This window comes from Ursus arctos, unplaced genomic scaffold (genome assembly GCF_023065955.2).
Source record: "Ursus arctos isolate Adak ecotype North America unplaced genomic scaffold, UrsArc2.0 scaffold_25, whole genome shotgun sequence".
NCBI classification, from domain to species: Eukaryota; Metazoa; Chordata; class Mammalia; order Carnivora; family Ursidae; genus Ursus; species Ursus arctos.
In genome coordinates, this window is record NW_026622930.1 from 41,731,339 (window position 1) to 41,759,124 (window position 27,786).

A 27,786-nucleotide genomic window follows, 5' to 3' on the forward strand; every position below is an offset into this window, starting at 1 on the left:
TCACCTCCTCCTGGGGCCAGTGCTAGACCCGGAGCCGTTGCCCTCCAGGTGCCTCATGTTCTGTGGGAAGCCCCAAACTATCCTAGGTCAGCACTTCCTGGACCTCGACATGAACCTGCAGCCCACACAATACAAGCCAGAGGTCTCAGTGCTGGCCAGGCTAGTGTGAGCAACCAAAGCAACCAGAACATTCTGCAAATTAAAAACCCGAGATGAGTAATAATAATAGTTCTTATGATTAGCTGAATACGCTGTTTAGACTTTACCAAGAAAAATTACACCTCAATGGAAAACAGAAAAGCGCCTTCTAAACCACCACATGTCTTCCTAAAAGCATAAAACTGTTGACCTCAAAAATATATGTAAGAAAATAAAGTGAAAATACACTAACTTCTTTCCAAGAGTTGTTTGGGGCTCACGATACTACAATCCAATTTTTCTGTGCTGATGAAATGGAATACTTTCTCCTATCATCCTTCCAGTTTGTACTGCAATAGGAAGATACAGTATCTTACATTTTGAAGCTATGAGAAATGTGTTGGCAAAGACTCTTTGATGCAGATTATCCCACAACATAAATCAGGGCTGATTAAACACACAAGAAACAGAGATGGCAATACGAGTAATTTTACAATTTGCTATACACAGTAGTAAGAAAAACAGGAAGTAGGTGTTTATTAGCAGTTCCAAATATACCAGCCAAAATACAACTCCCCGTGGAGTCAGAGTTATTCAAAAAATAGCAAAGAACAGAATTCCTAAGATTATAAAAGGGTAATTAATCACAAGCCGCGTTCACAGACCAGTGATTTGGAAACTACCTTCTTATTGAAGATCTGGATCACGAACAAACTTCAAAGCAAAATTAATTGATCTCAGATTCACTGCATCTGGTCAATAAACCCTCCCCAAATCTGTCACTTTAAGCCTACTCAAAAGTCTATCTTTTTTATTTAACAATTCTAAATTCAGTGCATTAAATAGTCATTTTTCACCTAACTTGGTTAGAATACCCTTGCCTCCCCACATAAGCTGTTTGTACTGAGAACACCACCTCTTACTGACACTCTGTAAATTGCATTCAAAGTTCAGACATGTTTTTTAGAGTTTTTTCATAGGAACACAGGTTCACCAGGAAGCCAGATTCACAAACAAAAAGGACCCACTTGCTTGGACATTTAACGTGACCTTGTGGCTTTCAAAATTTTACCTTTGATTGAGTGAACTTTTAAAATATATGTCCCAACCATTTCTGAATTAGGACAAAGGACCTGTAATTTTAGTAGCAATGATTCAAAAATGCATATTTAAAATCCATAAAACAAAAATACACTTTAATTTTTGCAAGCGTAATGTAAGGGGTTTAAATACAAATTCTGATCTGATTTGGGAAACTAGATGATTAAAAGTCTTAGGAACTTCTGGCAATAATGACTCCTTTTGAGAATGATCATGGACACATCCCTTAATTCTTCTGTGACTCAGTTTCGCTCCTATAAACTACAGAAGTTCGATGCTCGGTTTAGCTACCTCGAAAACTCCTTTGGATGAATGTTAATGACTTAAATATTTGTGAGGTGCCCTTAGGTCCTCTGACGGAACCCACTTTGAAATTGCAAAAAATCGTGAATTAAAATGATTTGTCTCCATCATGGAAATAGAAGAAATTAAGTAAGGGATCCTTTGTGTATATAAAATAGGAAGGGTCTACATACATCTTAGCATGTATGTAGGAGAAAAAGAAAGAGGAATTCTATGAAAATAGCTCTACTGAGTGAGAAATTAGCAATACCCTGATTAGAGACAAATTAGCTGCTGTGCTATCTGAAGGAGACCATCGTGCTTCCCTGATTTTTAAAGTCCAGCCTCATGGAAAGCCAGGCTACCAGCCTGTTATCACTTGGGCCTCACTGCTCTTGCGGTTGGCCAGTCGTTATCAGCATGAGAGAGAGAAAAAAAGATAAGGGGGAAGAGATGAAAGGAAAGAGAGGGAGAAATGAAGAGAAGGAGTGAAGGGCATGTTGGCACGTTCCTCCCTCCTCTGCTCAGATGGTCAACAGGCAATGTGTCAGCTTCCCGTGTGACTAGGTTGTGGACAATAAAATATTACAGAAGTAAAGATTGCTACTCTTAGGCCTGGCTATAAAACAGGCCAATCAATTCTCTCTTTGCTTACCCCAGGAGAAGGGCTCAAGGCCACCCCAAGGGACAGCAGAGGCCCTGAAGGAGAGGAGCTAAATCCCAGATTCTATGCTTGGAGGAAAGTCTCACAAAAACCATCCCCTGAGAACCCAGTAGACTTTGCCAATGCAAAAATGTGTGTGTGTGTGTGTGTGTGTGTGTGTGTGTGTGTTAAGCCACTGAGGTTTAGGGGTTTATTTGTTACAGCATCAGGTGGCCTACCATATCTAATACAGACTAGTAAAAATAAATTCTTTAAAATCAATTCTCTTTGGCCAATCACTTCTAGGCTCTGAGGCATGTGGACAAATTGGTGGATGAGGGGGAAGGGCTTCCTTGTTCCCTCCTTTTTATCTGGCAGGCCAAACTTCCTGCTGACCAGCTCAACCAGTGGTGGCAGCCACAGCTATAGCCTCCTCCTAGAATTTCTGAACTAAAGAGGGTCACAGATATTCTTTGCAGGTCACACCCTGGAAATTTGCATTGTGCTGATTGGGATAAAAAAGTCCATTTTCTTTCATTCCCAGAATGATATCAGGCCTCAGTTCTCTATCCCTCCCCTAAACTTATCATTAAATATATTTGGGACAAGCACTGTTGTTTGCTGTGATCATTCTCAGAGCGTGGCCTAAGTTGGCACCTCCATCGATCACCAGGCAGAAAGACCCACACAAAAGTATTTTAAATTCATTGCATTAATTCAGATAAATTAAGCATAAGCAGTAGAGAGCAGGAGAGTTTTCACATCCTGGAGCTAACAACAGGACTCCAGATTCCTGCTCTGGGAAGGCAGCAGAGGCCAAAGAGAGCCCCTAACCAGTTTGCCTAGAACCCCACAGTCTCTAGCACATTCTCTAAGTGATATAGACCAAACGATTTCATGAATATGGACTCCAAACAACTTTTTTCAAAATCACTGCCTTCACAAAGTTGTTTCTCCCAGCAGGGGCCCCTCTGTTTTCATCTCTGCTAGAGCTATGAACTAGCAGACCTGGGTTGCATCTGGCCCACAGGTATGTATGTTTGGTCTACACAGTGTTTTTCAAAATAGTGATAGCAACATTTTTTAAATTAGATTTTTTAAAAAATAAGTCTAGATTTCTGGGTCCTCTTAAAAAAATCAGAAGATTGAGCAACACTGGACCTATATTCCCCACATGGCAATACTCCACCGGAACTAAGCTGCTGCTACCCGTGGAGTGGGGCCCATGTTGCCTGCATGGTCCCCAGCTTGAGTACCGCTCACCACACTGGCCATTCTGTTCTTTGAGTTTCCCACGTGCCTTGTAAGGCATTTGGCTTACTCCTTGAACAATATATTCATTAATTTATGCAATACACTCTTTGCATGGCTGCCATGTCCCAAGCACTGCTTGTAGATGCATCTGGAAGAAGCAGGGCATGGGCAGAAAAGGACATTCTGTTGTCATATGTGGCCTCTACCCTCCCTTCTGCTGGGCACAGACCCAAGAAAGGGAGGAAAGCAGGAGGACCCTCACCACTGGCACTACATAACTAAGAAAAATAGGCTTATCATCGCCGGTGAGGAATCTTATCAAGGCAAGGGGTACTGAACATGTGGCCTGAACTTGGCATTGCAAGATGAATGGGAGTCCCCTTCTCTGCTTTCTGTGGGGCTGCCGCAAGTCCCAGTTACCTCAGCAGGTGTTTGTGTCAGGGGGAAACCCCCAGAAGAATGGCAAACATCTGCAGACTGACCCAAGGCTTGGCTCTCTTGCTGGCCCCACTCCGTAGTGTCCATTGAACAAATAATGTGTGACGGGATTTCTAAAGGTGGCAAGGTGGGTTCAGGGATCTGGGCTGACCTGTCTGCTACTGATGAACACAGGATTTCTTTTGGGTTTGTTATTGGTTTTTGCCTTAGGCTTTATTTTCTTGAGTTTTCTTCTCTTCCTCCTTCTCTTTCTTTTCTCCTCCTCCTCATTGCTATTGTTAAGTGGTCTTCAGCTTCTGAATATAGTATTTCATTCAGAGTGTGAGTAAAATGCCCATCCATTGATAACTGTTTCAATGCTCAACATAGGCACTCCAGGAAGGCAGGAATCATGCCTGTCTGGCCCTAGCCTGACCCATAACAGATGCTAAATAAGCATCCGCTACAGAGATAACTGAAGGACGTGAAGACCTAGTGACACACTATCGTGAGAAGGGTACACTTTTCATCAATGTTGGGGACGTGCAAGAACACTTCCTTTTCTCACTGTAAATTCTAAAATACATGAACTCGGAGATTTCACCAATCCTAGGATACTTTCATGAGGCTCAAAATGTATAGTCTCTGTCTGCCCCTACCTTTACCAAAAGGTCAGTACACACTCACCTAGACTCTGTGGCTGTGTCTGAGCTTCAGCACTAACCAAGAGACAGAAACCACCTTCTGCCAGTGAGGACAAGCCTTCCCTGCCCACAACAACCCAGAAGGCCAAAATCCTCTTCCTGTTAACTTCAACCAAGAAAAAAAAAAAAAAAAAAAAAACGGAATTTGCAGAAGACTGGTTCTGTGTCTGAGCATATCTTACTCCTTTGGAGGAAATCAAACACAGTCCTCTCTCTGGCCTCTCACCTCAAATTGTGTTTCTATTAAGTTTGTACCTCCAGAGAAATATTATACTTCGTTGCCTTTATTTCAGTGCTTTACATAATGCCAGGCTAGAGGCACGGAGATGAACTAACTTGACCTCGGGCAGCATGTGACAGATATTGCTTTGGTTCAATTGTTGTCTGCAACGGGTTGGAGGCTGGGTGTGACATCATATTAAGGAAAACAATGGCCACTTGGTTTATATAGAGTCTTTCTTCCTGTGATTTCAAAGCAAATTTTAGGCCTAATACACATGACATAGAAGAGAAACAAGCCAAAGATTTGGCAACTGCAGCCTGCAGGGTAACTCAGCCATTCTGCGAGCTTGCACCAGGCACCCGCCACCTGGGGATATGGTGGTGGTCAGGACAGTCCCGGTCCCGGCCTTCTCAGAGCTTACTGGTCTGTGTTCTTCCTGGTGATGTTAACTTCCCTGACATTGGTGCTTTTCCCCAGACAAATATTATGAGTTGGGTACACATGAAACAGCCATCGACATTCTTCAGTCAAGCATTTCCGGTTTCCTCTTCAATGAGGTTTGTCAGAGAAGTCTGGGTCTCAATCCAATGAAGTCATGGTGTTCTGGTCTTTTTTTTTTTTTTTTTTCCTTTTCTTTCTAGTTAGTTTCCAAAAAAGAAAAAAATAAATGAAGGACTCTTCCAGGAGCAAATAGTTGATCAGTCAATAATACTTACTGGGGATGAGAGCTGTTCACTGAGAGAGAGGTTAAATATTTACAACGCCCTTTCCATCACACGGCACCCAGCCAGGAACTGGGACATTCATGCTTGGTAACACTGAAGCCCACTCTGAGTGGGACCTTCCGGAACTGCCCTGTGCCCAGTGCAATTACCTCACTTCCCTAGAATGTCTGCTCATTTTCTTTTCCCGGCATCCTTTGTATATGAGTGCCTTCCAGCCAAGTCAACTTAAAAAAAAAAAAAACCCCAAACCTCATTTCCCATCTTTGAATGAATCCTGAGAACCATCCAATGCTAATGTTAAACACAGTGGAGCAGCAAATGTTTCAAGAGGGCAGATTGGGAAACAAGGAAGTAAGGGTTATCCATTAAGAGTGGATTCAGAAGTGGGAGGGACGTGGTATTGGAGATGAAGTTCATTTGCACAAACCAAAACAAAAATCTGCTAAATGCATCTGGGATGCAAACGGCAGAGAAGGACACACAGAACAACAAAGGGGGCCCCTGGGAAGGAGGGTTTTTGCCTTTTCTGTTTGCTGAAAAGGGCCTAAAGATGTAAAAATGAATAACTCGGAGACCCCAAGAATTTGTTACCTTTAAGCTCAAGGGATCATTCAGCCAATTTTGAAGAGATTGTCTAAGGATTCGTGCTTGTACGCCACAGGGAACAAAACTTTCAATCCTGCCATGTGAACAAATTGAATATTTGTTCAGTATTTTCCCCCATGGATAATGTGTAGACATCCCTCCTATTCCCAATCCTCGAACCCACCCGTCACCTCCATGTTTCTGTTTCTTTGGAATTCTTTACCCAAATATTAAGGGTCTCATCTTAAATCTCAGGTATGAACCTCCCCTCTGGTCTATAAGTGGTCAGAGAGAGTAATCATTTGGGAGACTGTAATCACTTTTCAGTGTTTCTCCAAGTTTTTAACCTATTATATTTGGAAAATTGTCAAAAGAAAACCACTTCCAATAGTTGATGATATCCAAATATTCTTTTCTTCTTCACTCCTAAAGATTTTTTTAAAATCTGTTTTACTCAAAGATGAGTACCAAGAGTCCCCAAATCCCATCACTTCTTTAAATACCAGAAATTCTTTTTTCAATCCCCAACCTTCATTATGATATAACCTATATGAAGGCAGGCAAGTCAAAGACATTCCAGAGGGAAAGTCAGCCCTGCACTTTTAATTATCTTCCTGTATTTCCTTTCCTCCTTAAAAGGCTTAAATAAACTCACCGATGTTTAATATTTCTAGCCTTTCCCAAAATTATTGTTACAGCTCTTTTTAAATTGGGTAACACAATTTCTGTTCCCAGTTAACTTATGTTCTTCTCTGTGTCATCCAAATTCAACAAGGAGTAAATAGTGTTGCTCTGAGCAAAACCTTTAACAAAGGATTGAATTTCATCTAAAAGCGTGTAATTCCGCATCGCCAAAAGCAGTTCCTAATCTTTATATATAGGAACTTACAAGGCAAGGATTTCAAAGACATCGGATTAAGCGAAAAATGTGAATGAAGAACAAGGAGCCCCTGCTCGGCTGACACAGAAAAACGCTGTCATCATTGCTGTGGGGGGGCAAATGGGAGGAATATGCCTAAGAAGTCTCGTAGGTCATTATTTACTGAAATGCTACACTGGATGGTTATTTCTTTTTAAATACTAATAACCTAGCGAGCCCGGTCTCATTCGGCAGGAGGGTCAACACAGAGGCATCTGACTAGTGTCAAAAATGACTGCCTCTCTTTAGTCAAGGAATTTCCTAAAGGAAACATAATTCACAATGACAAATGTCGGCATTTTTAGAATTACAAACATTACCTACAGCTTGAATTCAAGTTATGAACCCACTGGCCAAAGTTCAGTGCTTGCTTAGTAGCTAAGTGGGTGAATGCCAATTTAAAAAAATATAAGTATGTATGTAAATATATCAATAAGGAGCAGCATATGCAAAGGCTCTGACCCTTGAAACAGAAGACTGACAGAACAGTCATAATAAGAAGGCTGCTTCCTTACCACAGCTCAGAGTTCGGTGTTGTCTACCATTTTATGTTTAAACTAGCTCCTTCAGCTACAATTCTCAAGTTTAATGAAAACTGCTAGGAGAAATGTCTGTTAGAGAAATGTCTGATGACAGCAAATAAAATTTTCCCATTCTTATCATGCATTTATTAAACATGTGAAATCAATTTCTTGGCTGCCTGTATTTGGAGGGACATAAAATGTCAGCGTCCGTCTCAAAATGATACATTTGCCATTAATCCAGTCATACGGCTGAATCTGGATTGCTACCTAACATTTTCTGCTTAAATGAAGATAGGAAAGCCAAGAGAATTTCCTTTAAAACCACACTTACAGGTTTGTAATTAACGTATTAGTAGATCTTCTTGGAGGAAGAAACCCTTGGAAGTTCTCCCCAAGCCTCTTTAGAGGTACCTGAGTGTTAAAGCAGTATGTTTAAGACACGCTTAATTTTAGAGGTACATTGTGCATTCATATCTACAAGGTATAGGGTAGGGTGTCTGTTAGTCTAAATATGTTCCTCTGATCCATGATTATTGGGTACATTTTCTGAAACTGAAGACGATGAACTATATGGTTCAGAAAATTTTATGCTCCTTTTTTTCCCTTAAAGTAAGAAAAATCTAAAATAGTCAGGAAATAGGAAATATTATTTGCAAACAAAATACTTATAACTTCTATTTATATTATACATTTGGCATTTCTAATTATTATTTAGGCTAAAAAACACCTATGTATGATATGTTTTGTGTTGGGTATATTAATCATTTTTGTACTCACTGTAGAGCTTCGAAACTATTTTAATTTTTGGACCAGAAAGGAATTTGGAATCTGAAAGATGGCTCTAAATTTTTATGTCTGCAGCAACGCAGAGAAGAAAATTTTAATTCGTAGAACCCAAGAAACAATTGTAAATGAAATGAGAAACAGATACACACTGTACATCAAACTTGTTCTCACAGGTGTGCTTTCTTAACGTTGAAATACCCGTGTGAATTTTTAGTTTCCCATAATGTAATGGGAGACAATAAATTCTGAAGTTACCCCATTTGCCTTCAGAAGAAGTAACCTCTTGTCTATTTAGATTTTCTGAGTATACCCATGTCCTTCTGTGTGTCATACCAAAGCAAAGGTTTGTGTTGCAAGCCAGAGCTTACTGCAAGATCAAAGCTCTGGGCCACTCACAATAAAATAAGAGGGTAAAGCCCAAAGAATCAAAGAAACAAAGGAAACGTTTAGGAGATAAGGATCAGTCTCAGATATGACATTTCATCCAGATCAGATCCTGTGCAGAAGTTCAATTCAAAGTTCATAAGACACAAGTACAAAGCAATAAGCTTTAAGACTAGGTCGATTCTCTTGATCTGAGTGCCACTAGTTTTCTTACTCTTCTTTAGAATCGGAGAAGGAACTCATCCGCTCTTTAAAAATTCTACAGGCATTTAAGGTTGGGCAGGGATAGGCAAGGTTATCTTTTCACTGAAGTACCTCCAACCTAAACTTTATATACCGGTATGATACAGCATTCCCATGAAAGGTAAAGAGCAAGCATTTAATTAAAATTCGCTGGAATTAACCTATCGGATTAATACCAATGGGAGTCTTTGCAAAATGTTAAATGGTGTTTTCAAGATAAATATGAAAAATGACATACAAGTATTTAAATAAAATTCAAATTTCCATGGGAAATCAAATACAGTTAAATATGCTTTGGAGAGGCATTACAAATACTGTATTATATAAATTGATTAAATGACTTCCCGAAGGCGCGACTCAAATGCAATTCCAAAGCATATGTCAGCTCTCTTATAGAAGCTCAGTATGGTTTTAGAACATACAACTTTGACTATTTTAGTGTATGCACAAATATCAAAACATTCTAAGCTACATGGAAACAGTAAAAATAAAGTCATTTCACAAAATTTGGGAAGATTTTTCTAAGTTATTTTATCTTTTCTCAAGATTTAATGGAGCTTTATGAAACACTTATCATCTTATACAATTAAATCAATTTGCAAAGTCCAAACTGTTCTTATTTTGAATGTATTTAAATAATGTAAAGTTTCATAATTAAATGTCTTAATTAAAAATCTTGGGCTGATAATACAGTAACATTTATAAACATACCAATACAATTTTCTAGCGAAACGTACAATGTCTCACAATTACAGGTATGTAAAGTGTTTTAATTTATCCGGTATTAGTACAGGATTTCCACTGATGTTAAAAAAAAAATCAAGGAATTCTCACCTGAAGTCAGTGTATACTGGTCCCAAAATCATAGGCATTAAATTGTAGTTCAGCTTAGAATCTGTGCAGTGGTGGCCTTAGAAATTCTGATATGCATTTCACAAATTCCTCTTTGGTAGCTCCGACATTTTATCAGTTTCAAAGTGAAAACTTTTCTGTAAAAAGTTTGCCTCTGAATCACCAACTGTGGTTAATAATGACAGCGATTTTTTTCTGAGCACCCCAGACATGCCATGCACTTCAACGAGGGCTTTGCACTGGTAAACTCAAGTCCACAGAACAAACCTGAAAGGTGGTAGCATTGTACCCAGGCTACAGATGAGGTAAACTAAGCCCCAGAGAAGTGAGGGGGTTTCTGAGACTTGCACGCTGGTCCCTGGCAGAGCCCCAGCCTCTCTGACTCAAAAACTGTTCTCTTTCTCTGTATCTTTACTACGCATGCATAGAAGATTTTATGTCACTCTCTGAGCCTAAAGAATATAGGCGTTTCTCTTAAAATACTCTTATTTCCTCTTAGACTAATATTTTTAAAAATAAAATAAAAAGTAAAAAAAACCAGAGCTATGGTGGAGACTGGCAGTAAAGATAAGGGCCCATGTTCAAATTTATGTCCAAAACATTTAGTGTAACTATTTGCAAGGCTATTTTATATGTAATTAGAAGGTTAACTAAACTCTCAGGAAGCCCATAACTGTATTAAGATAACCTCTTACAGAGTCTCACCAAGTAAAACATGTACATACAGCAAGTTGCCAAAAAAAAAACCCAAAAAAAAACCAAAAACCAAACAGAGTTCAAACACTTCATTTGATTAAAAGTTTTCTTAACTAACTGGAATGTTTCCTTCGATTTTCTCTTTGGATTCCGAAGCTATATTATGAAATTGCTTTTCAATTCCCCATACGGTGATTATTTAATCATGCCTTTACCAGCTGTGGACATAGCTTCTCTTCTGATAACAGTTTATTTTTAAAGGAAATTGTCTTTGAAGAAAATATTTTGATATTATGCAGCAAAATAAGAGTTCATTGGAAGAAATCAAAAGGGAAAAAAAAAAAGCCAAAACAATGATCACAAAAAAGAATGAGTCCTAGTTGTTCTGTGGGGAAGAAGGGGGACAGTGGCTACAGAAAGATAAAACAAAACCAGCCACTCACATGGGAGGAAACAATTCGCTTATTCCACATAAACAAAACCGGCGGGCGGCCCCGTTTTTTCCGTGTTCCACCGAGTGTTTTGATATCCTTTAGACACAGTCAAATATCTAGACTCCCATGTCCTCTCCTTCGCTAGCTCTCTCTCGGACCCCAAACATTGTCTTGAGTCTGTCGGGTTGTGCTAGTAAACTTCACATCTTACGCACTGCTCAGAAACCTTCACTTTGGGGCATGTAACCAAGGGAGGGGCCTCAACCTTGAAGGGACACAGGCAAAGGGAAGGTCTAGAGGGACCTCCTCAGGCAGCAGGAGTGGAGAGGAAAAAAAGAAAAGAAAAAGAAAAGAAATTGTGATTTTCTTCTGTTCCTAGGTACAGACTTGCCAGAACCATGAAATGGGGGAACATAGGGAGAAAAAGTCATTAACCGAGGGGAGGATGAGACCCCAAGATGGAGGAAAGGAACGTTGCCAACACTCCAAGGCAGGAGGTCAACGTCAGCACTGATGACTGACATTTTGGACCAGATAAGGCTTTGTGATGGAAGCTGCCCAGCTCATGATACATCTTTAGCAGAACCTGGCCTCCACCACCTAGATGCCATTAGCACCCCCACCCCCGCCACCCATTCCCACAATCGGGACGACGAAAACTCCAGAGGATGTCTCCAGAGAAGGGTGGTTCCGAGCCAACCAGTTCACATCATTGCTGCAGCCGCCCCACCCGGCCCCGGGAGACAGCCTCATTCTCATTCAACATTTATGAAGCACCCACTTTGTTTCAGTTTCTGCGCCGGATGCTGGAGATTCTGGGTGGGGGAAGACTGTGTCCTGACCTTCTGAGAAGCTACAATTTAGAAGGAAACATAGAAAAACGAGTAAATGCAACAGGCAATGCCACAAAGGGTAGAAATAATGTAATGGGGGAGGGGGGTTGAAAAAATTAACTACCCAACCCAAATGGATAGTGAGTGCCCAAGTGTCGAGCAGGGTCCAGGGGGCCCTCCGCTATTGCAGACAGTAACCCTTTCATTGCTAGATCGCCAGGAGGTTCTGGGGGTCCCCAGGTCCGGTGGAAGTATTTAATTACTCAGCAACCTGTCTGGTTGTGCTGGAACACACAGCCTGGAGGTCCTACTGGGCTAGGACAGAAGCAAACGCAAGGTGAAAGCAGAAAGAATGGCTTGGTGACTAGAGAGAGTGCTGGCTGCACTTCCAAAGGTAATCGCTTACCTGGTGGACGAACAGATGAAGGGGAGAGACCGTTAGGGCAGCACGGAGTGAGAATCACCAGGGGAAGCAGAGAGAACTCGAGGTCTGAGTCGGTGGGGGTGGGGGCTTACACTGCCGGGAGCGGAGCCCACAGGGATGGGGCTGGAAAAGCCCACAAAGCAAGAACGCCTCCCAGGGGCTTTGTCCTGTGGGCCCCAGGAGAGACTGCTGAACAGCTTCAGGTAAAGGAGCAACAAGACTGTTATGGCAGGGGTTGGGCAAAGAGATCAAAGAAGTAAAGATGGTTTGAATAAGGACAGAGAAGGAAGATCACTATGAAGCCCTAAATTAAGCACAAAAAAGTTATTAGAAGGCGAAACCTTTCTAATATATTGCTAGACTCCAAGAATCTCAGTGGGAACAAGTGTGGGGTTTGGTGTAGGAAGCAGGAGTCGTTAGAGAAGAGAGCAAACATTAACACCGAATTCCTTACACACGTCCCCGCTGGGCTGCTTCAGAAAGCTCCGAATTTGTAAGTGACAAATTGTGACACCTAGGGAAAAAAGTCATCATGTCTACATCAAATGTGCCGCAATCATAAACGTCGCAGTTCAAAATAGTGACCGTCATTATCAAACTTTTTTTGGGGGGCTGTAGGATGAAAACCTTCTGGAACACATCCTAATGTGTACTAAGGAACCCAAGCACCTGGCAGACATAGGGACAATTTCAGTGTGAGTGTGCACTGAGCAGCCATGGCCAGATTGTGCTTCATCTCTGCAATTTAACTTATCATCACCAAGAGCAACAATCTTCAAAACAGAGAGAGACTCTTTAAACCCTTTGTTTTCGTCAAATTTATCTAAAAGGCATAACTTTTCATCAAGGGAACTGAAGACAAGGAAGGCTTCTTTCATACACTTGAATTAAACTTTTTCCCCCTTTTCTTTGCAAGTATCAATAGCTTAAGACAGAAACAGCATATGGGAAACCTAGAAAACCGTTTACACTCAGCAGATATGTCCGGCTGAATTACCGGAGCCCACCTCAGCGGGGGTTAAACATTAACAGGTGCAAGGAGAGACTTTGTTAAAACACTGCTTCCTATGACTTCATCTCACAAAGAGTGAAGGTTCTTGTATATTCTATATCCCCCTACCGTGCACCAATGCCTTTTCCCTCCCCTATTCATTTCAGCAGCTCTGTCTTCTCCACTCCCTTCCCCATTCCATTGCCCACCCTCACCCAAGAAAAGAGTACTCAGCTCTCCCTGTCAGCATGCCGCACTACACTCTGGAGCGGTCCCTGCTTAAGACGGTGATGTCATCATTGTGTATCCTAATCTAGAAGGGGCAGATACGGAGTCCATCTGTCCCCATCACTCTGGTCTTTCCTGCAGACGCTGTGCAAACGTCACTGATTGGTAAGGGCAGGCTCTCGGGGAGAAAGCTGGTGACCATCACTGTATGTGGGATGCTGGTTATGCGCGCCCCCTCTTGTCTAGGTGCAGTTCTACCTTCACAGTTTCTTAAGCAGTGGGGGTTCAGGACATATTAGGCAGGTTAAAAAAAAAACTTGCCCGCAACTCAACTAGCAACTCCTTACCAAGCTAACTCCAAAATATACCAGGCACCTACCTTTACAAAGTTTTAGTTTGCTCCTTCCTCTCCCCTTTTTCTCTTCCATCCCTCCCCCCACTACTTCCCCATCTTTCCCTCAGTAATGGTGGTGGTGGTCAAGGTCCAAAAAAGAGACTTCCCTAAGAACCTAATGAATCTATGAGGCAGTGGACATTTGAAGAAACTTCCTGAACTAAGGTAAGGTCAATGCTTCATCTCAGAACGATCCTCTAAACTAACTGGATTATTTTCAGAGGATGGAACAAAGGCTAATAGAGGCTAAAATATTCCTCCTTAGTAAGAAGAAGAGGGGAGCCCCTCTCCCACCCTAAGTACTGTCTTCATAAACGGACCTCTACATAGTTGGGAAGGGTGGCAGGTGGGGGAGGGGGAGTGGGCATCAAGGGAACAGGAAAAGGGCTGGGACTAGCTCTTGTGGTTGCTGCCCTCAAAGAGTTAATTTCCAGTGTAATGGTACGGGAGCTTTCTCCTCGGCCTCCTGGGTGGGGGTCAGGGGAGGCCCTGGGGCAAATGCGTGGGGTTTCATGCCGCTGACAGTGGATCAGACAGTACCGCCGGTCTGGCTAGCATGGATTGCTTGTGTTGGAGCGAGCGTGCCAGGGCAGGCATTCCATACAAGCGGTCATAGCATTCTGCATTCTTGGAAGGGACCATCACTTAACAGGAACGTGGATGGCTTTGTTATGTCTTATCTCCTCATCTGCAGTTGGAGCTTTTCCTTCCTTCTGCAGGTGCTCTCATTTCCTTCATTATTTGTTTATTAGAAAATCTTGTGGCCTTCCAAAGTCATTCTTATGCTAAGGAAGGTCGAATGTGATAACATATTTGTGTTGGCCAAGAGTGAGGACATAGCAAATACCGAAAGTCACATAATCATGAGTATAACTGAAAGTGGTGCTTCACGGGTAAACAAAAGCTCCCTGCCCCCACGGGCGGGGGGGGGGGGTGTCACAAAAGTTTCAAAAGCACAGGGAGAAGGCTATGGCTACAAATCTGGTTGCTTGAACGCCGTGGCAATTGTAGCTGGAACTATTTTTGAGCTTTAATTCAGGGATGCTATGGGTCAGACGGCACTTAGGTCAAAAGAACGCGGGAGAAGATCTAGGCTGGACCAAGCTTTCCACGTGGGAAAGAAGTTCTCCATTCATTGAGATCCCTGAAGGCTAGAGGAAAGACAAAGCAAAACTGAGAGGTGGGCCAGACAAGAACCTACTTTATTCATGTCTCCAAGAGCTAAAGGAATATAAAAGCAGACCAACAGAGACAGCACGCAATCTCTCAGGCCAGGCACTGTTCAGATGACTTTCTTCTTTCTCACACATCCTCTACACATTACGGTGACAGTATAAGCCCACATTTCTCTGCAATTATAGGGATCTTATATTGCTAGACTCCAAGAATCTCAGAGTAAACATCGATTTTTATCATTGCTTTTACCATGAAATTTTTTTAAAAATTGAAATAAATTACTGTCATTTGAAAATATCTTTCCTGAAGTTCTAACCTTTTATCTATTGACCCCCAGTACATTAAGGGCCATTCATCTGAGCACTATTTTTTATAACCTGACTTGCTGCCAAATATACTGAAGATAAGAGTAAAGGTCACATAAAATATGCATTATAGTAAACAAAAGGATGGTAAAGAAAAATAAGGAAAGAGGGAAATACGGAACAGGGCATAAATTGTAAGCAGGAAGGTGGCCAGGGCACAAAGTATATGCCGTGAAGTCCTGCACATCTGCTCAGGGTCAGCCAGGATTTATTTCAATGTTTTCCAGCTGCCAGCAAGAGAAGGAGACTGTGAATGGCGACTCAGCTGAGAGGGTCCAGGCACTAAGAACAAACCGACTGTTTCAGAGAAGCAAAGTTGTTTGCAAGAGTAAGAGCCCAGGACACTCCTCCCGGGAAGCCTCAAAGAAATAGACTCTGTGTCTGGTAACAAGCACTGTCCTGAGCTCATTCATTCATTCATCAGATCTCTGCTGAGCACCTACTAAGCGCCAGGCAGTGGGTGGGGAGCTGGGGCCATAGAAGGGAGCAACCCGAATGGTCCTGCCCTCTCGGCAATGGAAGTCTCCTGAAAGAGAAAGACATTTACTAAGTCATCACAGAAACTCATATACATGCACAGCTGTATATGGGGCAGAAAGCTGGAAGAGCATCTAATGAAGAGACTCTGACCTCACAACGCTCTTCGGGGAAACCTGGCATTGGGTTTTGTGGGCCTGTTGGAGTCACCAGTGTCTCACCTCCCATGTTATTTTGAGAGCAAAAGCACAGAACGTTTGGATTATGGAAGGCTCAAATTAAGTAGTGTCTGCGAAAGGCTTTGAAAATTACAAAGCACTATGTAAATATAAGGTATTTGGGGTTTTTTTAACTTTTAAAATACTTTACTGGAATAGAATATATATAACGTAATATTAGCATGTTTCAAACAAAAATTTCAAGTGGCTTTTGTGTGTGTGTGTGTGTGTGTGCATTTGAGTGAAGTTGACACACGTTACGTTAGTTTCAGATGTACAACATAGTGATTTGATAGCACTGTGCGTAATGCTGTGCTCAACTTAGCTCCCGTCTGTCACCGTACGACACTATTCCAATACCATTGATTATATTCCCTATGCTGCGCTTTTATTCTCCTGAGTTTTTCATCCCATAACTGGAAGGTTGTACCTCCCACTCCCCTTTAAATACAAGGTATTTAAATTAGGGGAAAAAATTGTTCTTTACAGCTTATGAAGAAGTAACTGAATGAGTAGAATGTTATATAATTCTGATTAACTATAATTAATTATGGTAATTTAATCATTGTAATTTGGTGATTCTAAATAAGTAAAATAACTGTATAAATGTTACCTAAGCAGTGGAAAGCAATCATAATTCAGCTTTTTAATCATCTTGACCATGGATTTAGAAGTATGCCAATAGTACTTGCTAATATGTGGTTACAAAATAAATCAGCTTCTAGTTTTTAAATTGTAAACTGATACATCAGTTTAATCTATGATTGTTTTGTCACACTAATGAGTCCTATATATTCAAAAATGGTTTGTACAACAGCAAAGAGCTCCAATTTATGATTTTACCAAAAACCTTATTTGAACAAAATAAAAAATATTTTTTCTCTATTCCGTCTTCTGCTTACTAACAATGACCTGCCTTTTCTAAAGTTACAGAGTTCAAGTGTCTGAAATTTGGATAGTGCTTTTACAGGTTAAAGGTCAAGGTCAAACAGCTGGTAAGTAGCAAAGCCAAGAAGATGGGGCCACCTGAGCTTTGGGAGGAAGATGGTAGAAACCGTAACACTCCGTAAACCACCTACAAAACTACCCAGGACGGATGTCATCCATAAGACATACCCATTTGCTCCAACAACGGGAGTAAAAGACAGAAGCTGGGACAGTCTCCCCCGAGTACAGACCTCACTGCCATCTAGCATGAAGTACTTGGACTAGAGTCCTTTAACAGAAGGATTCGGGATTTCGTTTCGTGGCTTACGTGCGCCCTGAAGTGCTTTGTTCATCGTCCGTTTGGCCGCAGGAGCTCCACCAAGGTCTCACCCAGATCTTTGTCACACGCTGTGAGAAAGTAAGCACCAGTCACAGCACCCCGGCTCATCTTCCCCCTCCCCACTAAAACTCCTGGGGGTGCCTTCGCGACGGTCCAGATGTACGTGGGGTTGGTCACAGGATGGAAAAGAAGATGAAAAGAGCGGCCTAGCACAGTGAAACCATGAGGCATGTATAAATCAGTCCCTCTGTCAAAACAGCAGCCTCTAGCCCTTTTGTGGGGGTTTCCATACTTGTCTACTTTGTTTGGAAACACAACTAGAGAAGAACAAGGTCACAGAGAACCAAAAGTCTTGAATGAAAAGCCAAATCGTTCCAGTCCCTTCTGGTTGCATCTGTTCCTTCCTCCAGATGGGCAGTAACTTCAGCAGACATTTCAAATCCACAGCTAGATGGAAGGAAAGCTTCCACACTGACCAAGCAGGGGACCAGGTAGGGTGCAGGGACCTGCCCCACAGAAAAAATGCAGAGATTACTTCCAGACTTCAGCTATGAGATGCTGCGAGCCACCAACTTCAGGGCTGGTTTGATAGAAGTGACAAAAGGACAGGGTCTCGAGGGAAGATTTGGGGGTTTGCTTTCATTTCTACAGCTTCTTTTTGTCACCAAACATTTCTTGTTTGATGTACAAGGCACTGAGCTAGAGGCTAAAGGGAATCCTTAGAAACCAAAAAACAGTGGAGCACGTGGGTGGCTCAGTGGATTAAGCATCCGACTCTTGATTTCAGCTCAGGTGGTGATCTCAGGGTTGGGAGATTGAGTCCCAGGTTGGTCTCTGCACCGTGGCATGGAGCCTGCTTGGGGTTCTCTCTCTGCCCCACCACCCTCCTCCTGCTTGTACCCTCAGGTGCTCTCACTCTGAAAGATAAAAAAATTTTAAAAATAAATAAAAGGGTTTTAAAGAAACGGAAAACAGTTCCCGTACTCACAGAGGGCAGTCTTGCCCTTTAACACCCGTCCTGAAATCTCCAAACGGAGAGTCCAGAGGTGCCCTTGAGAACTAGGGATTCTCAGAGGTGACCCTGCTTCTAGCTCATGGTAAGCAACAGTAATTACAGCCACGTAGCATAATCTCCTCCTTCCTTCCTATTTTTCCTTTTCTAGGTGATCCTAAAGGATTCAGGAGCTACTTACTGATAGAATTTATAGAGGCAAAGAAAGTTTCTGTATGGGACCTTCAGGGAAGGGAGAAAAAAAAGCCTTGTTCTATTTCTTTCCCTTTAGCTGTAGTTAAGGGTGTCGGCTTGCAAATGAGGCCCACCTGAGCTTGAATCCCTGTTCTGCGGCTCTCTAGCCTGTAAACCTGGATACGTTTCTTAACCTCTCCAGGAATTCTCCTCTGTAAAATGGAGTAAGAATCAAAGTAGCGTCAATGGTTGTAGGGAAGAAACGAGATGAGTCAAGTGAGCGCCAGCGGGGGGGGGGGGGGGGGGTGGTGGTGGTGGTGTGTCTGACCAGAGCACGTGATCCGATGACGTCATCAGCACCGGCACCCTCATCTGCCCCACGCAACCTCCATTCGCTCACCTGATGCTGTTAAGACCCAAACACAGCCGATGGCCCTACCAACTACTGCGTCGATTCCTTCCTATAAGGCAACCTTTCCTCAAGCACAGCTCATGCGTTTTGGAAAAGGTCTGAGAAGTCAGTATTTTCCCTCAAAGAATCTTGATGGTCTATGTATTCTCTGCCCTCTCGGCTACCACGTTCCAGCTGGAAACATGCTTCTTAGGATCCGTGTGAAGAATGAATGATACGTGGGAATGCACTGTTATACTGGATTATAGATTATAAGGCTTCTCCACAGCGGCTGCTTCATGCGGTTCTTGCAACAATCCTCTGAAGCGGGGAATTCTCCTTAGGCCATGCAGAGAGATTTCATGACTTGCCCAAAGTCACACTGCTGGCAGATTGCAGAACCAAGAATGGAACACAGGTGACCCCAAGCCCAGCTTTTCCATAACAGCCTGAGGGGTCAGAGACGGGCTTCTCAGGTTCCTCATCTGCAGGAGGGCCCGCGGCACACAAATGCTCAAGGAAACCCCTGGGTCCCTAATGAACCCGCTAGAATCCAGGTGTTGTGGGCGCTGCTTACAAAACAGACCTATTTCTCTTGAGTAAGGGAGTAAGGCATCTCAGCAAAAACACATTTCACCGTCCCCTCCAACCCAGGCCCCATCCACATGGAATGCCTGGAAGAGCTAAATAAACAGATTTAACTGACTTACATGTTTTCCTTGCCAAACATTATAAAATGAAGTAATGGGTAACCTGCATTAATTCTGCTGGATTCTCAGACTTTCCTTTCTCCCCCTGAGGAATGGAAAATTATTTGAACGAGATGGGAAACCAGCTTTTCCTCTCTCTCCTTCAAAACTTCTCAAAACACATTACTATGCAACTGGAAGCCATTCAATTCAACTAAGTCATTAAGTTAAATCATCTGCACACATTTTCTCAGAAGGATGAGTTTGCATGGTGGACTGATTTCATAGAACAGTTGCATGTAAACATCTCCAGGGAAAACCAGATGTTGGTGACACACCAGTACCTAGTTAGTCCTACAAAGAGCATGGCACAGGTTCTGGACATCATCTTTCCAGGAATCCTGCAACCCAGGGTGGAACTGCACTCCAGACCCCAGCTGGTGGGCAGTTTTTTTTCCCCTCCTCCACTAATGCTCTTTGCTCACAGCTCTATAGCACTGAGAGCAAAGGAGGCAGGCCAGGCCACCCAGTGTTGCCCAGCGAAGATCTCTGGAAATCCCAGGCCTGAAATTCAACAGAGCCACAAGACCCCTCAAGGGATGGGAGAATAAAACCCCTGGACCCACTACATCGCTCAGGGAGGTGGGCCCAGAGAACAGAGGGCCCACTGGGAACAAAGGCCGAGTAATTATGGGTCCCCGAAGGCACAGGCCTGGAGAGCCTTCAAAACAAAGGGAAGAAGGGAAGGGAGGGAGATGTGGCTAAAAAGACCCTGGCCAAGAACTCAATAATGAAGTTACTTAATTACTTATTACGTGTTTTACTAAAGACTTTATGTATCTTTGCGTGTTATATAGGTCACAGTAAACATACAACACAAAGGAGGGGCGAACTGTAAGGACTTAGTCTAATTAGTGAAAAAACATTACACAGCTGACCCTGTAAATATTCGCTTTAAAATCCAAAACTTAAAAAACATGTTACAAATGTCTTCCAGGGGCTGCCAGGCTAGAACAATAGGCCACCAATATAGCATTCCTTTACCACTGTTTGCAATTGAGTAGGGGAGCACAGCGTTTCCAAGAGAGGATGGCCTCGGTATCTGGAAGCAATAAGCGATGTGTTGAGGTTTCAAGGTACGTTAAGAACTCAGATGCCCTGGGAACCAAAACAGGGTCCCAGAAAGTTGAGTGATGTCAAGATTTTTCAGTGGTGGCAATTTCCACCCTTACATTAAAGGCACGGTAACACCATGTTTTAAAGACTCGATATCTGTTGTGATGCATAAAAAAGAAGCCAATAAAGTTAACCGATCTATAGGTCTAGTGCTGTGGATGAAGAGAAGTAGAAGCCATCAGCTCCACACTGAAAGAGCTTCTAAGAATAGTAAAGCAAACCTAGGAGAATAGCGTGCTGCCTCTGGTGACCTGGTGACGTACCTCTCCACCCCCAAGTCCAGTCCTCGGTTCCTGACCTGCGTGTGAAGACCACCAAAAGCAAATCGCTGTTATTTCCGCCTTCCTCTCTGTCGCTGTAAATAACAATAATAACTTCGGCTCAGTGAGGCAATATGCTTTCTCCCCCATTCTTTTCACTTCTAGTAGAGATTCCGATAAATGGAGGAAAGCCGACGTATGTTCAAATAAGTCACAACACAGATAACCAAGACGCCTAAGGAATAAAACAAAACAAACAAATCCTGATTGAGCGAAGAAGCCATGAGTATCCAAAGCAACAAAGGAGACTCTGCCTTATAAGAAACTTACATTTTCAGACATCTTGCAGCAGAAGACTCAGCCCGTACAGCAACTTTGCTTGGCCATACACAGTATGATTTCAGATCCTTGTCACCTGCCTAGATGCGAAGAGTCACAGGAATTAAGCTGCACAGTAAAGGAAGACATTTGTACCTGTAAAATTTAAGGGGGGGGGGCGTGTGTACCCAGAGAAAATTATAATTTTAACTCAAGGTCAATGTCTCTGGCAACTATAATACTAATAATTGCTCGCCCTTACTGCAAAGTAGAGTCTGTAACAAGATTTTGAAGAGAAAAAGAGGAGGAAAAAAGAGGAGGAGGAGAAGGAGGAGGGACAAAATGATTTTTGAGTTTGACTTTGTGCCAAGCCCTATTTTTTGCATTTGGCTCCTCTGAAGGCAAATAGTTTAATTTTATAACTATTCTTATCTTATTTTACAGATGAGGACACTGAGATTTGGAAAACGGAGCTAATTTGCCCATAGCGGCCACACTAGGAAGCAACTTCCTCTCCCTTTAAGTGGCGTTCCCTGACCCCCATTATCTGGCTGCTTCTTCCACCACCCACGGGTACTGCGGCACATTGCCCTTCCTCCAAAGATACACAGGCTCTTTGACATGTCTGCCTCCCTCCCTCAGCTGCTCTCCTCTCTTGAAATGCCAGTCATATGATTCCCTCCCTCACCGCCCCTCGGGCCCCTGCTGTCCGCTGTGCCAGGCACCACGACCCCAAGCTAGGCTTTCTCCCAAGGGTCCGATCTTCAGCCCTCCTCTCTCTCGCCTTGGCTGAGACACAAATAACAAAGGCCAAGACCAGGGGCAGGGGTAGTTGCTAGGAATGCCTGGGCAAGACATCAAAGCATGGTCCATGAGGCCAAAGAGAAGTCAGGGGCATGGCCAGAGAGCACAGAAAACCTCAGAGGGAATTCACAGACACCACTGCTGCCCCGCTCTTCCGAAGTGGTCTGCAGAAAACAGCTGAGCAGCTTATTTTTTAAAGGAAGGATGAGGGAGAGGGAGGGCAAATGAAGAAAAAGAAGAAAAGAAGGAAGGAAGGAAGGAAGGAAGGAAGGAAGGAAGGAAAGAAGGAAGGAGAGGGGGGAAAGGTTTTCCAGGTCCCACCTCTGGACATTAGTCACCAGGTTTGAGGTAAGGCCTGGTCTGAACTGCTACCAGCCAAGTCTGAGACCCAATGCAAGCGGACCCAATGCATGGAGTCCAAAGTCCTCGGACAAATCGGAGATCAAAGCTTGAGGGAATTACCAAGAAGGCAAAGTATTAGAGCCATAACAGGCCTGTGATCTTCCAGGACACTGATTTCTTAGTCCACTCCTTCTAAAGGCCCAGGGCCCCAGGTCCTGCCATTACTTCCTCCATGATCCCACCCACTTCGACAGTTGTCAGTTTGGGTAGTGCAGAAGCTCCAAGAGGAGGCCGTGGCAGAAGGCTGCCTCTCGTGAGGACAAGGATGTCACAACAGTTTTCTGAGCTTCAGGCCAACGCCCCTCCCAAGCCACCAGATGTTGCGACTGGACTCGTGCCTGCAAGAGTCCAGCACGGCTGGAACTGGGTTCTCAGACTCCCCATTCATCTCGTGGAGCGGAGGACGACGGAACGCAGGACCCTGCGGGCAGCAGGTGGGCAGGGCTGCAGAGCGGTCAGGTGCTGACCTCGGTCTGCGAGGTGAAGGGCTCAGAGTAAAAAGCAAGCACGAAGCCAAAGCACTCTGTCCTCTTCCTCTGGTCTGCTTTCCTTAAGGCAGGTTTCTGTTTGTATCTTGCCCAGTTCTTTGTCTTAAATGGGAACTGTCAGAGCTCCGTCTTTGAGGGTAACCTCGCGTCAGTTCTGGTCCTCACTGAGGGAGCAAAACACCACGGTCTGCGTGCGGCGTGTGAACTCGGCATTTGGCTGTTCCTCCTGGCCTGGGTCACTGAAGACCTGCTGGAGTTCTTGGGAATGTTTCATCATCCTCCCAAACGCTTAGGTTCAGAAGCAAATAAATCCAATTCATTAGATCAGCCAGGCACGAGACACCCCGGGGAAATTGCTGCTGCGAACACGGGACAATTGTCTGGCATTTTCTGGGACTTGTCTGTTTACTCCAACCCTCTATTTGTCTCTGCTTTTATTCCACTTCCGGTGGAGCCTCATATCGGGCATCTGGAGCAAGTTTAAAAATTCAGGGAGGCACCTCCTCAGATAACTAGACTTTATTTCTTGCTAACCTAGGTAGCAGCAGACTTGCCAGTTCAAGTTCTCTAAGGGAGCTCCGGACTCCGGTGAGGCAGTCCTCTCCGTTCCTGATCCACCCCTCCGGTGCTGCTCTGGGGTGAATCTTCAAGTCTCCCTGTACTAAACCCTGGGAGATGGGTCATTGTCCTTTCTGCTCTGGGACCCCCTCTGGGGCCTGAACCCTGGAGCATGTGGTTTGCAAGGACCCCTTCTTAGACACCCGCTAGGACCTCACCCCCCATTGTGTCTCCAATCCTTCCTTCCTCACTGTTAGATGAAGTCATATTTCCTTTAGAGCTGGAAACCAGCCATCGTTCCCAATTCTGTGGCTCGTGGTAAAGGCTCTGTGCTCTTAGTCCACCGGGCTTTTGATATTAAAAGCAAAGTGTCTGCAATTCAAAATCCTTACTTGTTCCTGCAAGGGCCCAGTTCTGAATTGAAAGCTGAGACAGCTTGGGTATGAAATCTAGAACTGTTGATTTTTTTTTCAGCAGATAGTTCCTGAGGGCCTGCTCTACTCCATTCGTAGGATTAGATGTGCACATGTGATTCAAACAGATCCCTGCCCGTCTGTTCAGCATGTGGTCCAGGGATCAGCAGCACGGGCATCATCGGGGAAATAGCCAAGACAAAGCATCTCAGATCTCACCCCAAGGTTTCCCGCATTTTCACAAGATGCCCAGCAGATTCGGGTGCAGATGGACATCTGAGGGGCAGATGGACATCTGAGGGGCACTGGCCTCTTGCCCTGTTCCCTAGCCCACAGTATATACCTGTATTTGACAGATTCGAAAAAGAAGCCCCCAAAGAGGTAAGAATGCCCCCTGGAAGCACCAGGTTCGGAGAAGACACTAACGTTTCCCCACACCCTTCCCTGCCCCATCTGCCTTGGCGCATTATTCTCTGGAAGGTCTACACATTTCAGTGTCAGGTCCTAAGCTAACCCAGGTCCCAGACCCCCATTCTTGCTCCATCCCTCTCCAGTTCTATTAAACACAAGGCTGTGTGCAGAACAGAGTGCTCTGGAAGGCTTTGTTGGTGCCAAATGAGGCCCGATGTAGCATCTGTAAAGGAAGTGCTTTCCAAAGCCTATTTTAAATGTGTTTATTTATTTCTAATCCATAAACATTTTGAGTGCTCACCACATGCAAAGCCCTAGGCTGGATGAATCAGGGAACACAAAGTGGAATATAACAACCTTGGGACATACCCTGAGCTTGCAATCTGGGTTGGGGAAACAGATACTATTAATGTATAATTTGGGGTGGCTTTAATGGAGATTACGTTGAGTTTTATTTACTTTACTACAGAGTAAACACTTACAATGTTTATCCCTAAAAGTACCATTAGGGCAATCAGTCAGTCACACTGGACTGTCAATACAAATATGGAGAATCAGTTTTGAGGTTAAACCAAGCTGGAGTATAACTTTCAGAAAAGAAAATTATTCACCATGATCAAAATATTTGTTAGGAATATTTCAGTAAGGTGATGCATTCTGAATGAAAGAAAGACTATTTATTACTAAATCTAGTGGGTTCTGTTGTTGTTGTTTTAGTTGCTCTTGGGGTTGGAAATGGGATATATTCTGGCTAACCTAATATCCTGGTAAACCAAGGGTTATTATATAGGAAATGTGAAAACGAAGTCAATGAGATTGAGTCCACAAAAAATGTATGAAATCCAGGTTCAGGACTTTTTTTCTCTTTTTTTTAATGTAGGCTCCACACCCGGCATGGAGCCCAATGTGGGGCTTGGACCCATGACCCTGACATCAAGACCTGAGCTGAGGTCAAGAGTCAGAGGGTCAACTGACTGAGCCACCCACATGCCCCCAGGTTCATAATATTTTATTTATAGTTTATATATCATATTGAAGAGCAAAAATCCATAATCCTAAACCTATCTTGACTGCCATCCTCTTTTAATGTACTTCTTAAAGCATTTTGAAATATTATAATATTTCAGGGTCTTTTTAAAAAATATTAAATATAACTAAAATAATCTTATTTTTTAAATGATTTATCTTTCAATTATTTGGTGTCTAGAAACTGAGACTATATTAAACTGCAACTTACCAATAAGAAACTACTATTTTGGTGACCAATAACTATACAAATGCCAGGAAACAAACTATATTCCAAATGAAAAAGTATTCCTCATCTTTAATTCACAAAGAAACAAGCTTTCCAGAAACAAACAGGAACAAAATCAATGACTAACTTTTGTAGTTAAATTGCATCAAGAAAATGGGAGAAATATTTTCAAGACTGTAATTATAGAAACAAGCAGGAAGATCCAGAATTAGAGATATGCCAAGAAAAATCTTCAATCCTAAATTATTAGCAAAAATTCCAAAGAAACAACACTAATTATCTAGAGATTACTGGTTGCAAGTCATCGGTGACAGTAATATGTATCTTCAAAGAGAAGGGTAGGAGAATTTGTTATTAATTATTAAGGGGGACTGATCTCAAAGAAGAATCCTTAGAAATAAAGATAAATTTTCTATGTCGTATAGTTCCTATTTCCTTAAAGCTAGAAAAAAATAACGTTAAAGTTGGGGGAAGAAAATCCTTATGATCAAAATGAGGAAATTTAAAGTTATATAAAGACTGTGGACTTGAATGTTGCTAAGAGAGGAGACAGTAGATTTTAAATGCTCTCACCACAGAAAGGACATGGTAACTATGTGATTGAAAGGAAGCAGTTGCTAATTTTATGTTTGTAATCAGTGTGCAATTTATAAATGTATCAGATCATCAGGTTGTACCGCTGAAACTTGCACAATGCTATGTAACAATTATATCTCAAAAAGTTGGGGGGCACCTGGGTAGTGCAGTCGTTAAGCGTCTGCCTTCAGCTCAGGGCCTGATCCCGGCGATCTGGGATCGAGTCCCACATCAGGCTCCTCCGCTGGGAGCCTGATTCTTCCTCTCCCACTCCCCCTGCTGTGTTCCCTCTCTCACTGGCTGTCTCTCTGTCAAATAAATAAATAAAATCTTAAAAAAAAAAAAAAGTTGGGAGAAAGGGGTACCTGGGTGACTCAGTGGGTTAAGCGTCTGCCTTTGGCTCAGGTCATGATCCCAGGGTCCTGGGATCAAGCCCCATGTAGGGCTCCTTGCTCAGTGGGGAACCTCCTTCTCCCTCTCCCCCTGTTGCTCCCCCTGCTTGTGTTCTCTCTGTCAAATAAATAAATAAAATCTTTCAGAAAAAGAAGTTGGAAAAAAAGATAAATCTCATGGCAGTCCTCCAAAGGTCTGCCCGCAAAAAGGCTGTATTTTTTATATTTCTTTCATAAATGAGTTTTTCACCTTACAATTTTTTTGATTACACACACACACACACACACACACACACACTGACTGGCGTAAGTTAGGTCAACTTCCTAATGTCACTGCCTACAATCAAATATTTGATTTTTAAATATAAAATGTGATGGCCCTCCTGACAACACAAAAGTAGCAAAAATATTGTTTTATATGATTTTAAAGTTTCTCTCTTCATTTAACTTTTTAAAAATATAATAACATTAATCTTATATTTTTAATAAGAAGCATGGATTCACGCTTAGGGTGAAGCATACTTTTGAAACTCTTGAAACAACACAAAATAATAAAGAGGTTTTTGTTATATGCTGAAATCAGCAAAGATTGTGATAGGCATATTGCTTTCACGCAGGGAACCTCAGAGAGGGGGGGAAGTACAATTTTTAAAAGTTAGAATTATCCCAACTATGGTGACAGGATCAGAGAAAAGTGAGCTTTCTCACAGCCCCTGCCTACGGTTCATTGTACACCAGCCACGGTGGGAGGGAGGGACCTGCTGCTCTTGCCAAGACTTACTCTCCCCTGCAGAGGAGGGGCCTTTTCCTGATTGGTCCGCCCAGAGGGCGTGCCTCTTTCTGATCCACCTGCACAGACCAATGATTCCATATAACCTTGGACAAGTAGCTCACTCTTCCGAGACACGAAACCCTCTGTCTCCACCCCCACCTCCACTTCACCTCCTTCCCCCCACCATACCTCCTTTGTAAAATGAAGTGTTTGGAGCCTGTGATCACCAAGATTCGTTCTGGCCCCAAATTCTATGACCCTATAGTCTTGTCTCTGTGTAATTTTCCCTTTCTCATCTGTTCGTCGTGGGTGATGGTTCGTATGAAAATATTGCAGGCGTAATGCTGACCCTTATTTTCAGTCTCAGATTAAGAAATGGCTAGATGCCAATGCATCTCATTAGCATGTCTCT

At 43.0% G+C, this 27,786-nt stretch overlaps 1 long non-coding RNA gene across 1 annotated transcript; it reads right to left on the reverse strand.

Annotated features, from left to right (window-relative positions):
• Positions 1-651: 651 nt before the first annotated feature.
• On the reverse strand, positions 652-25,489 carry LOC130544810 (uncharacterized). Its single transcript, XR_008961429.1, has 2 exons — positions 21,316-25,489; positions 652-21,220 (listed from the first exon to the last, which is right to left on the reverse strand). It is a non-coding gene; the product is annotated as an uncharacterized LOC130544810 (long non-coding RNA).
• Between the last annotated feature and the right edge of the window lie 2,297 nt (positions 25,490-27,786).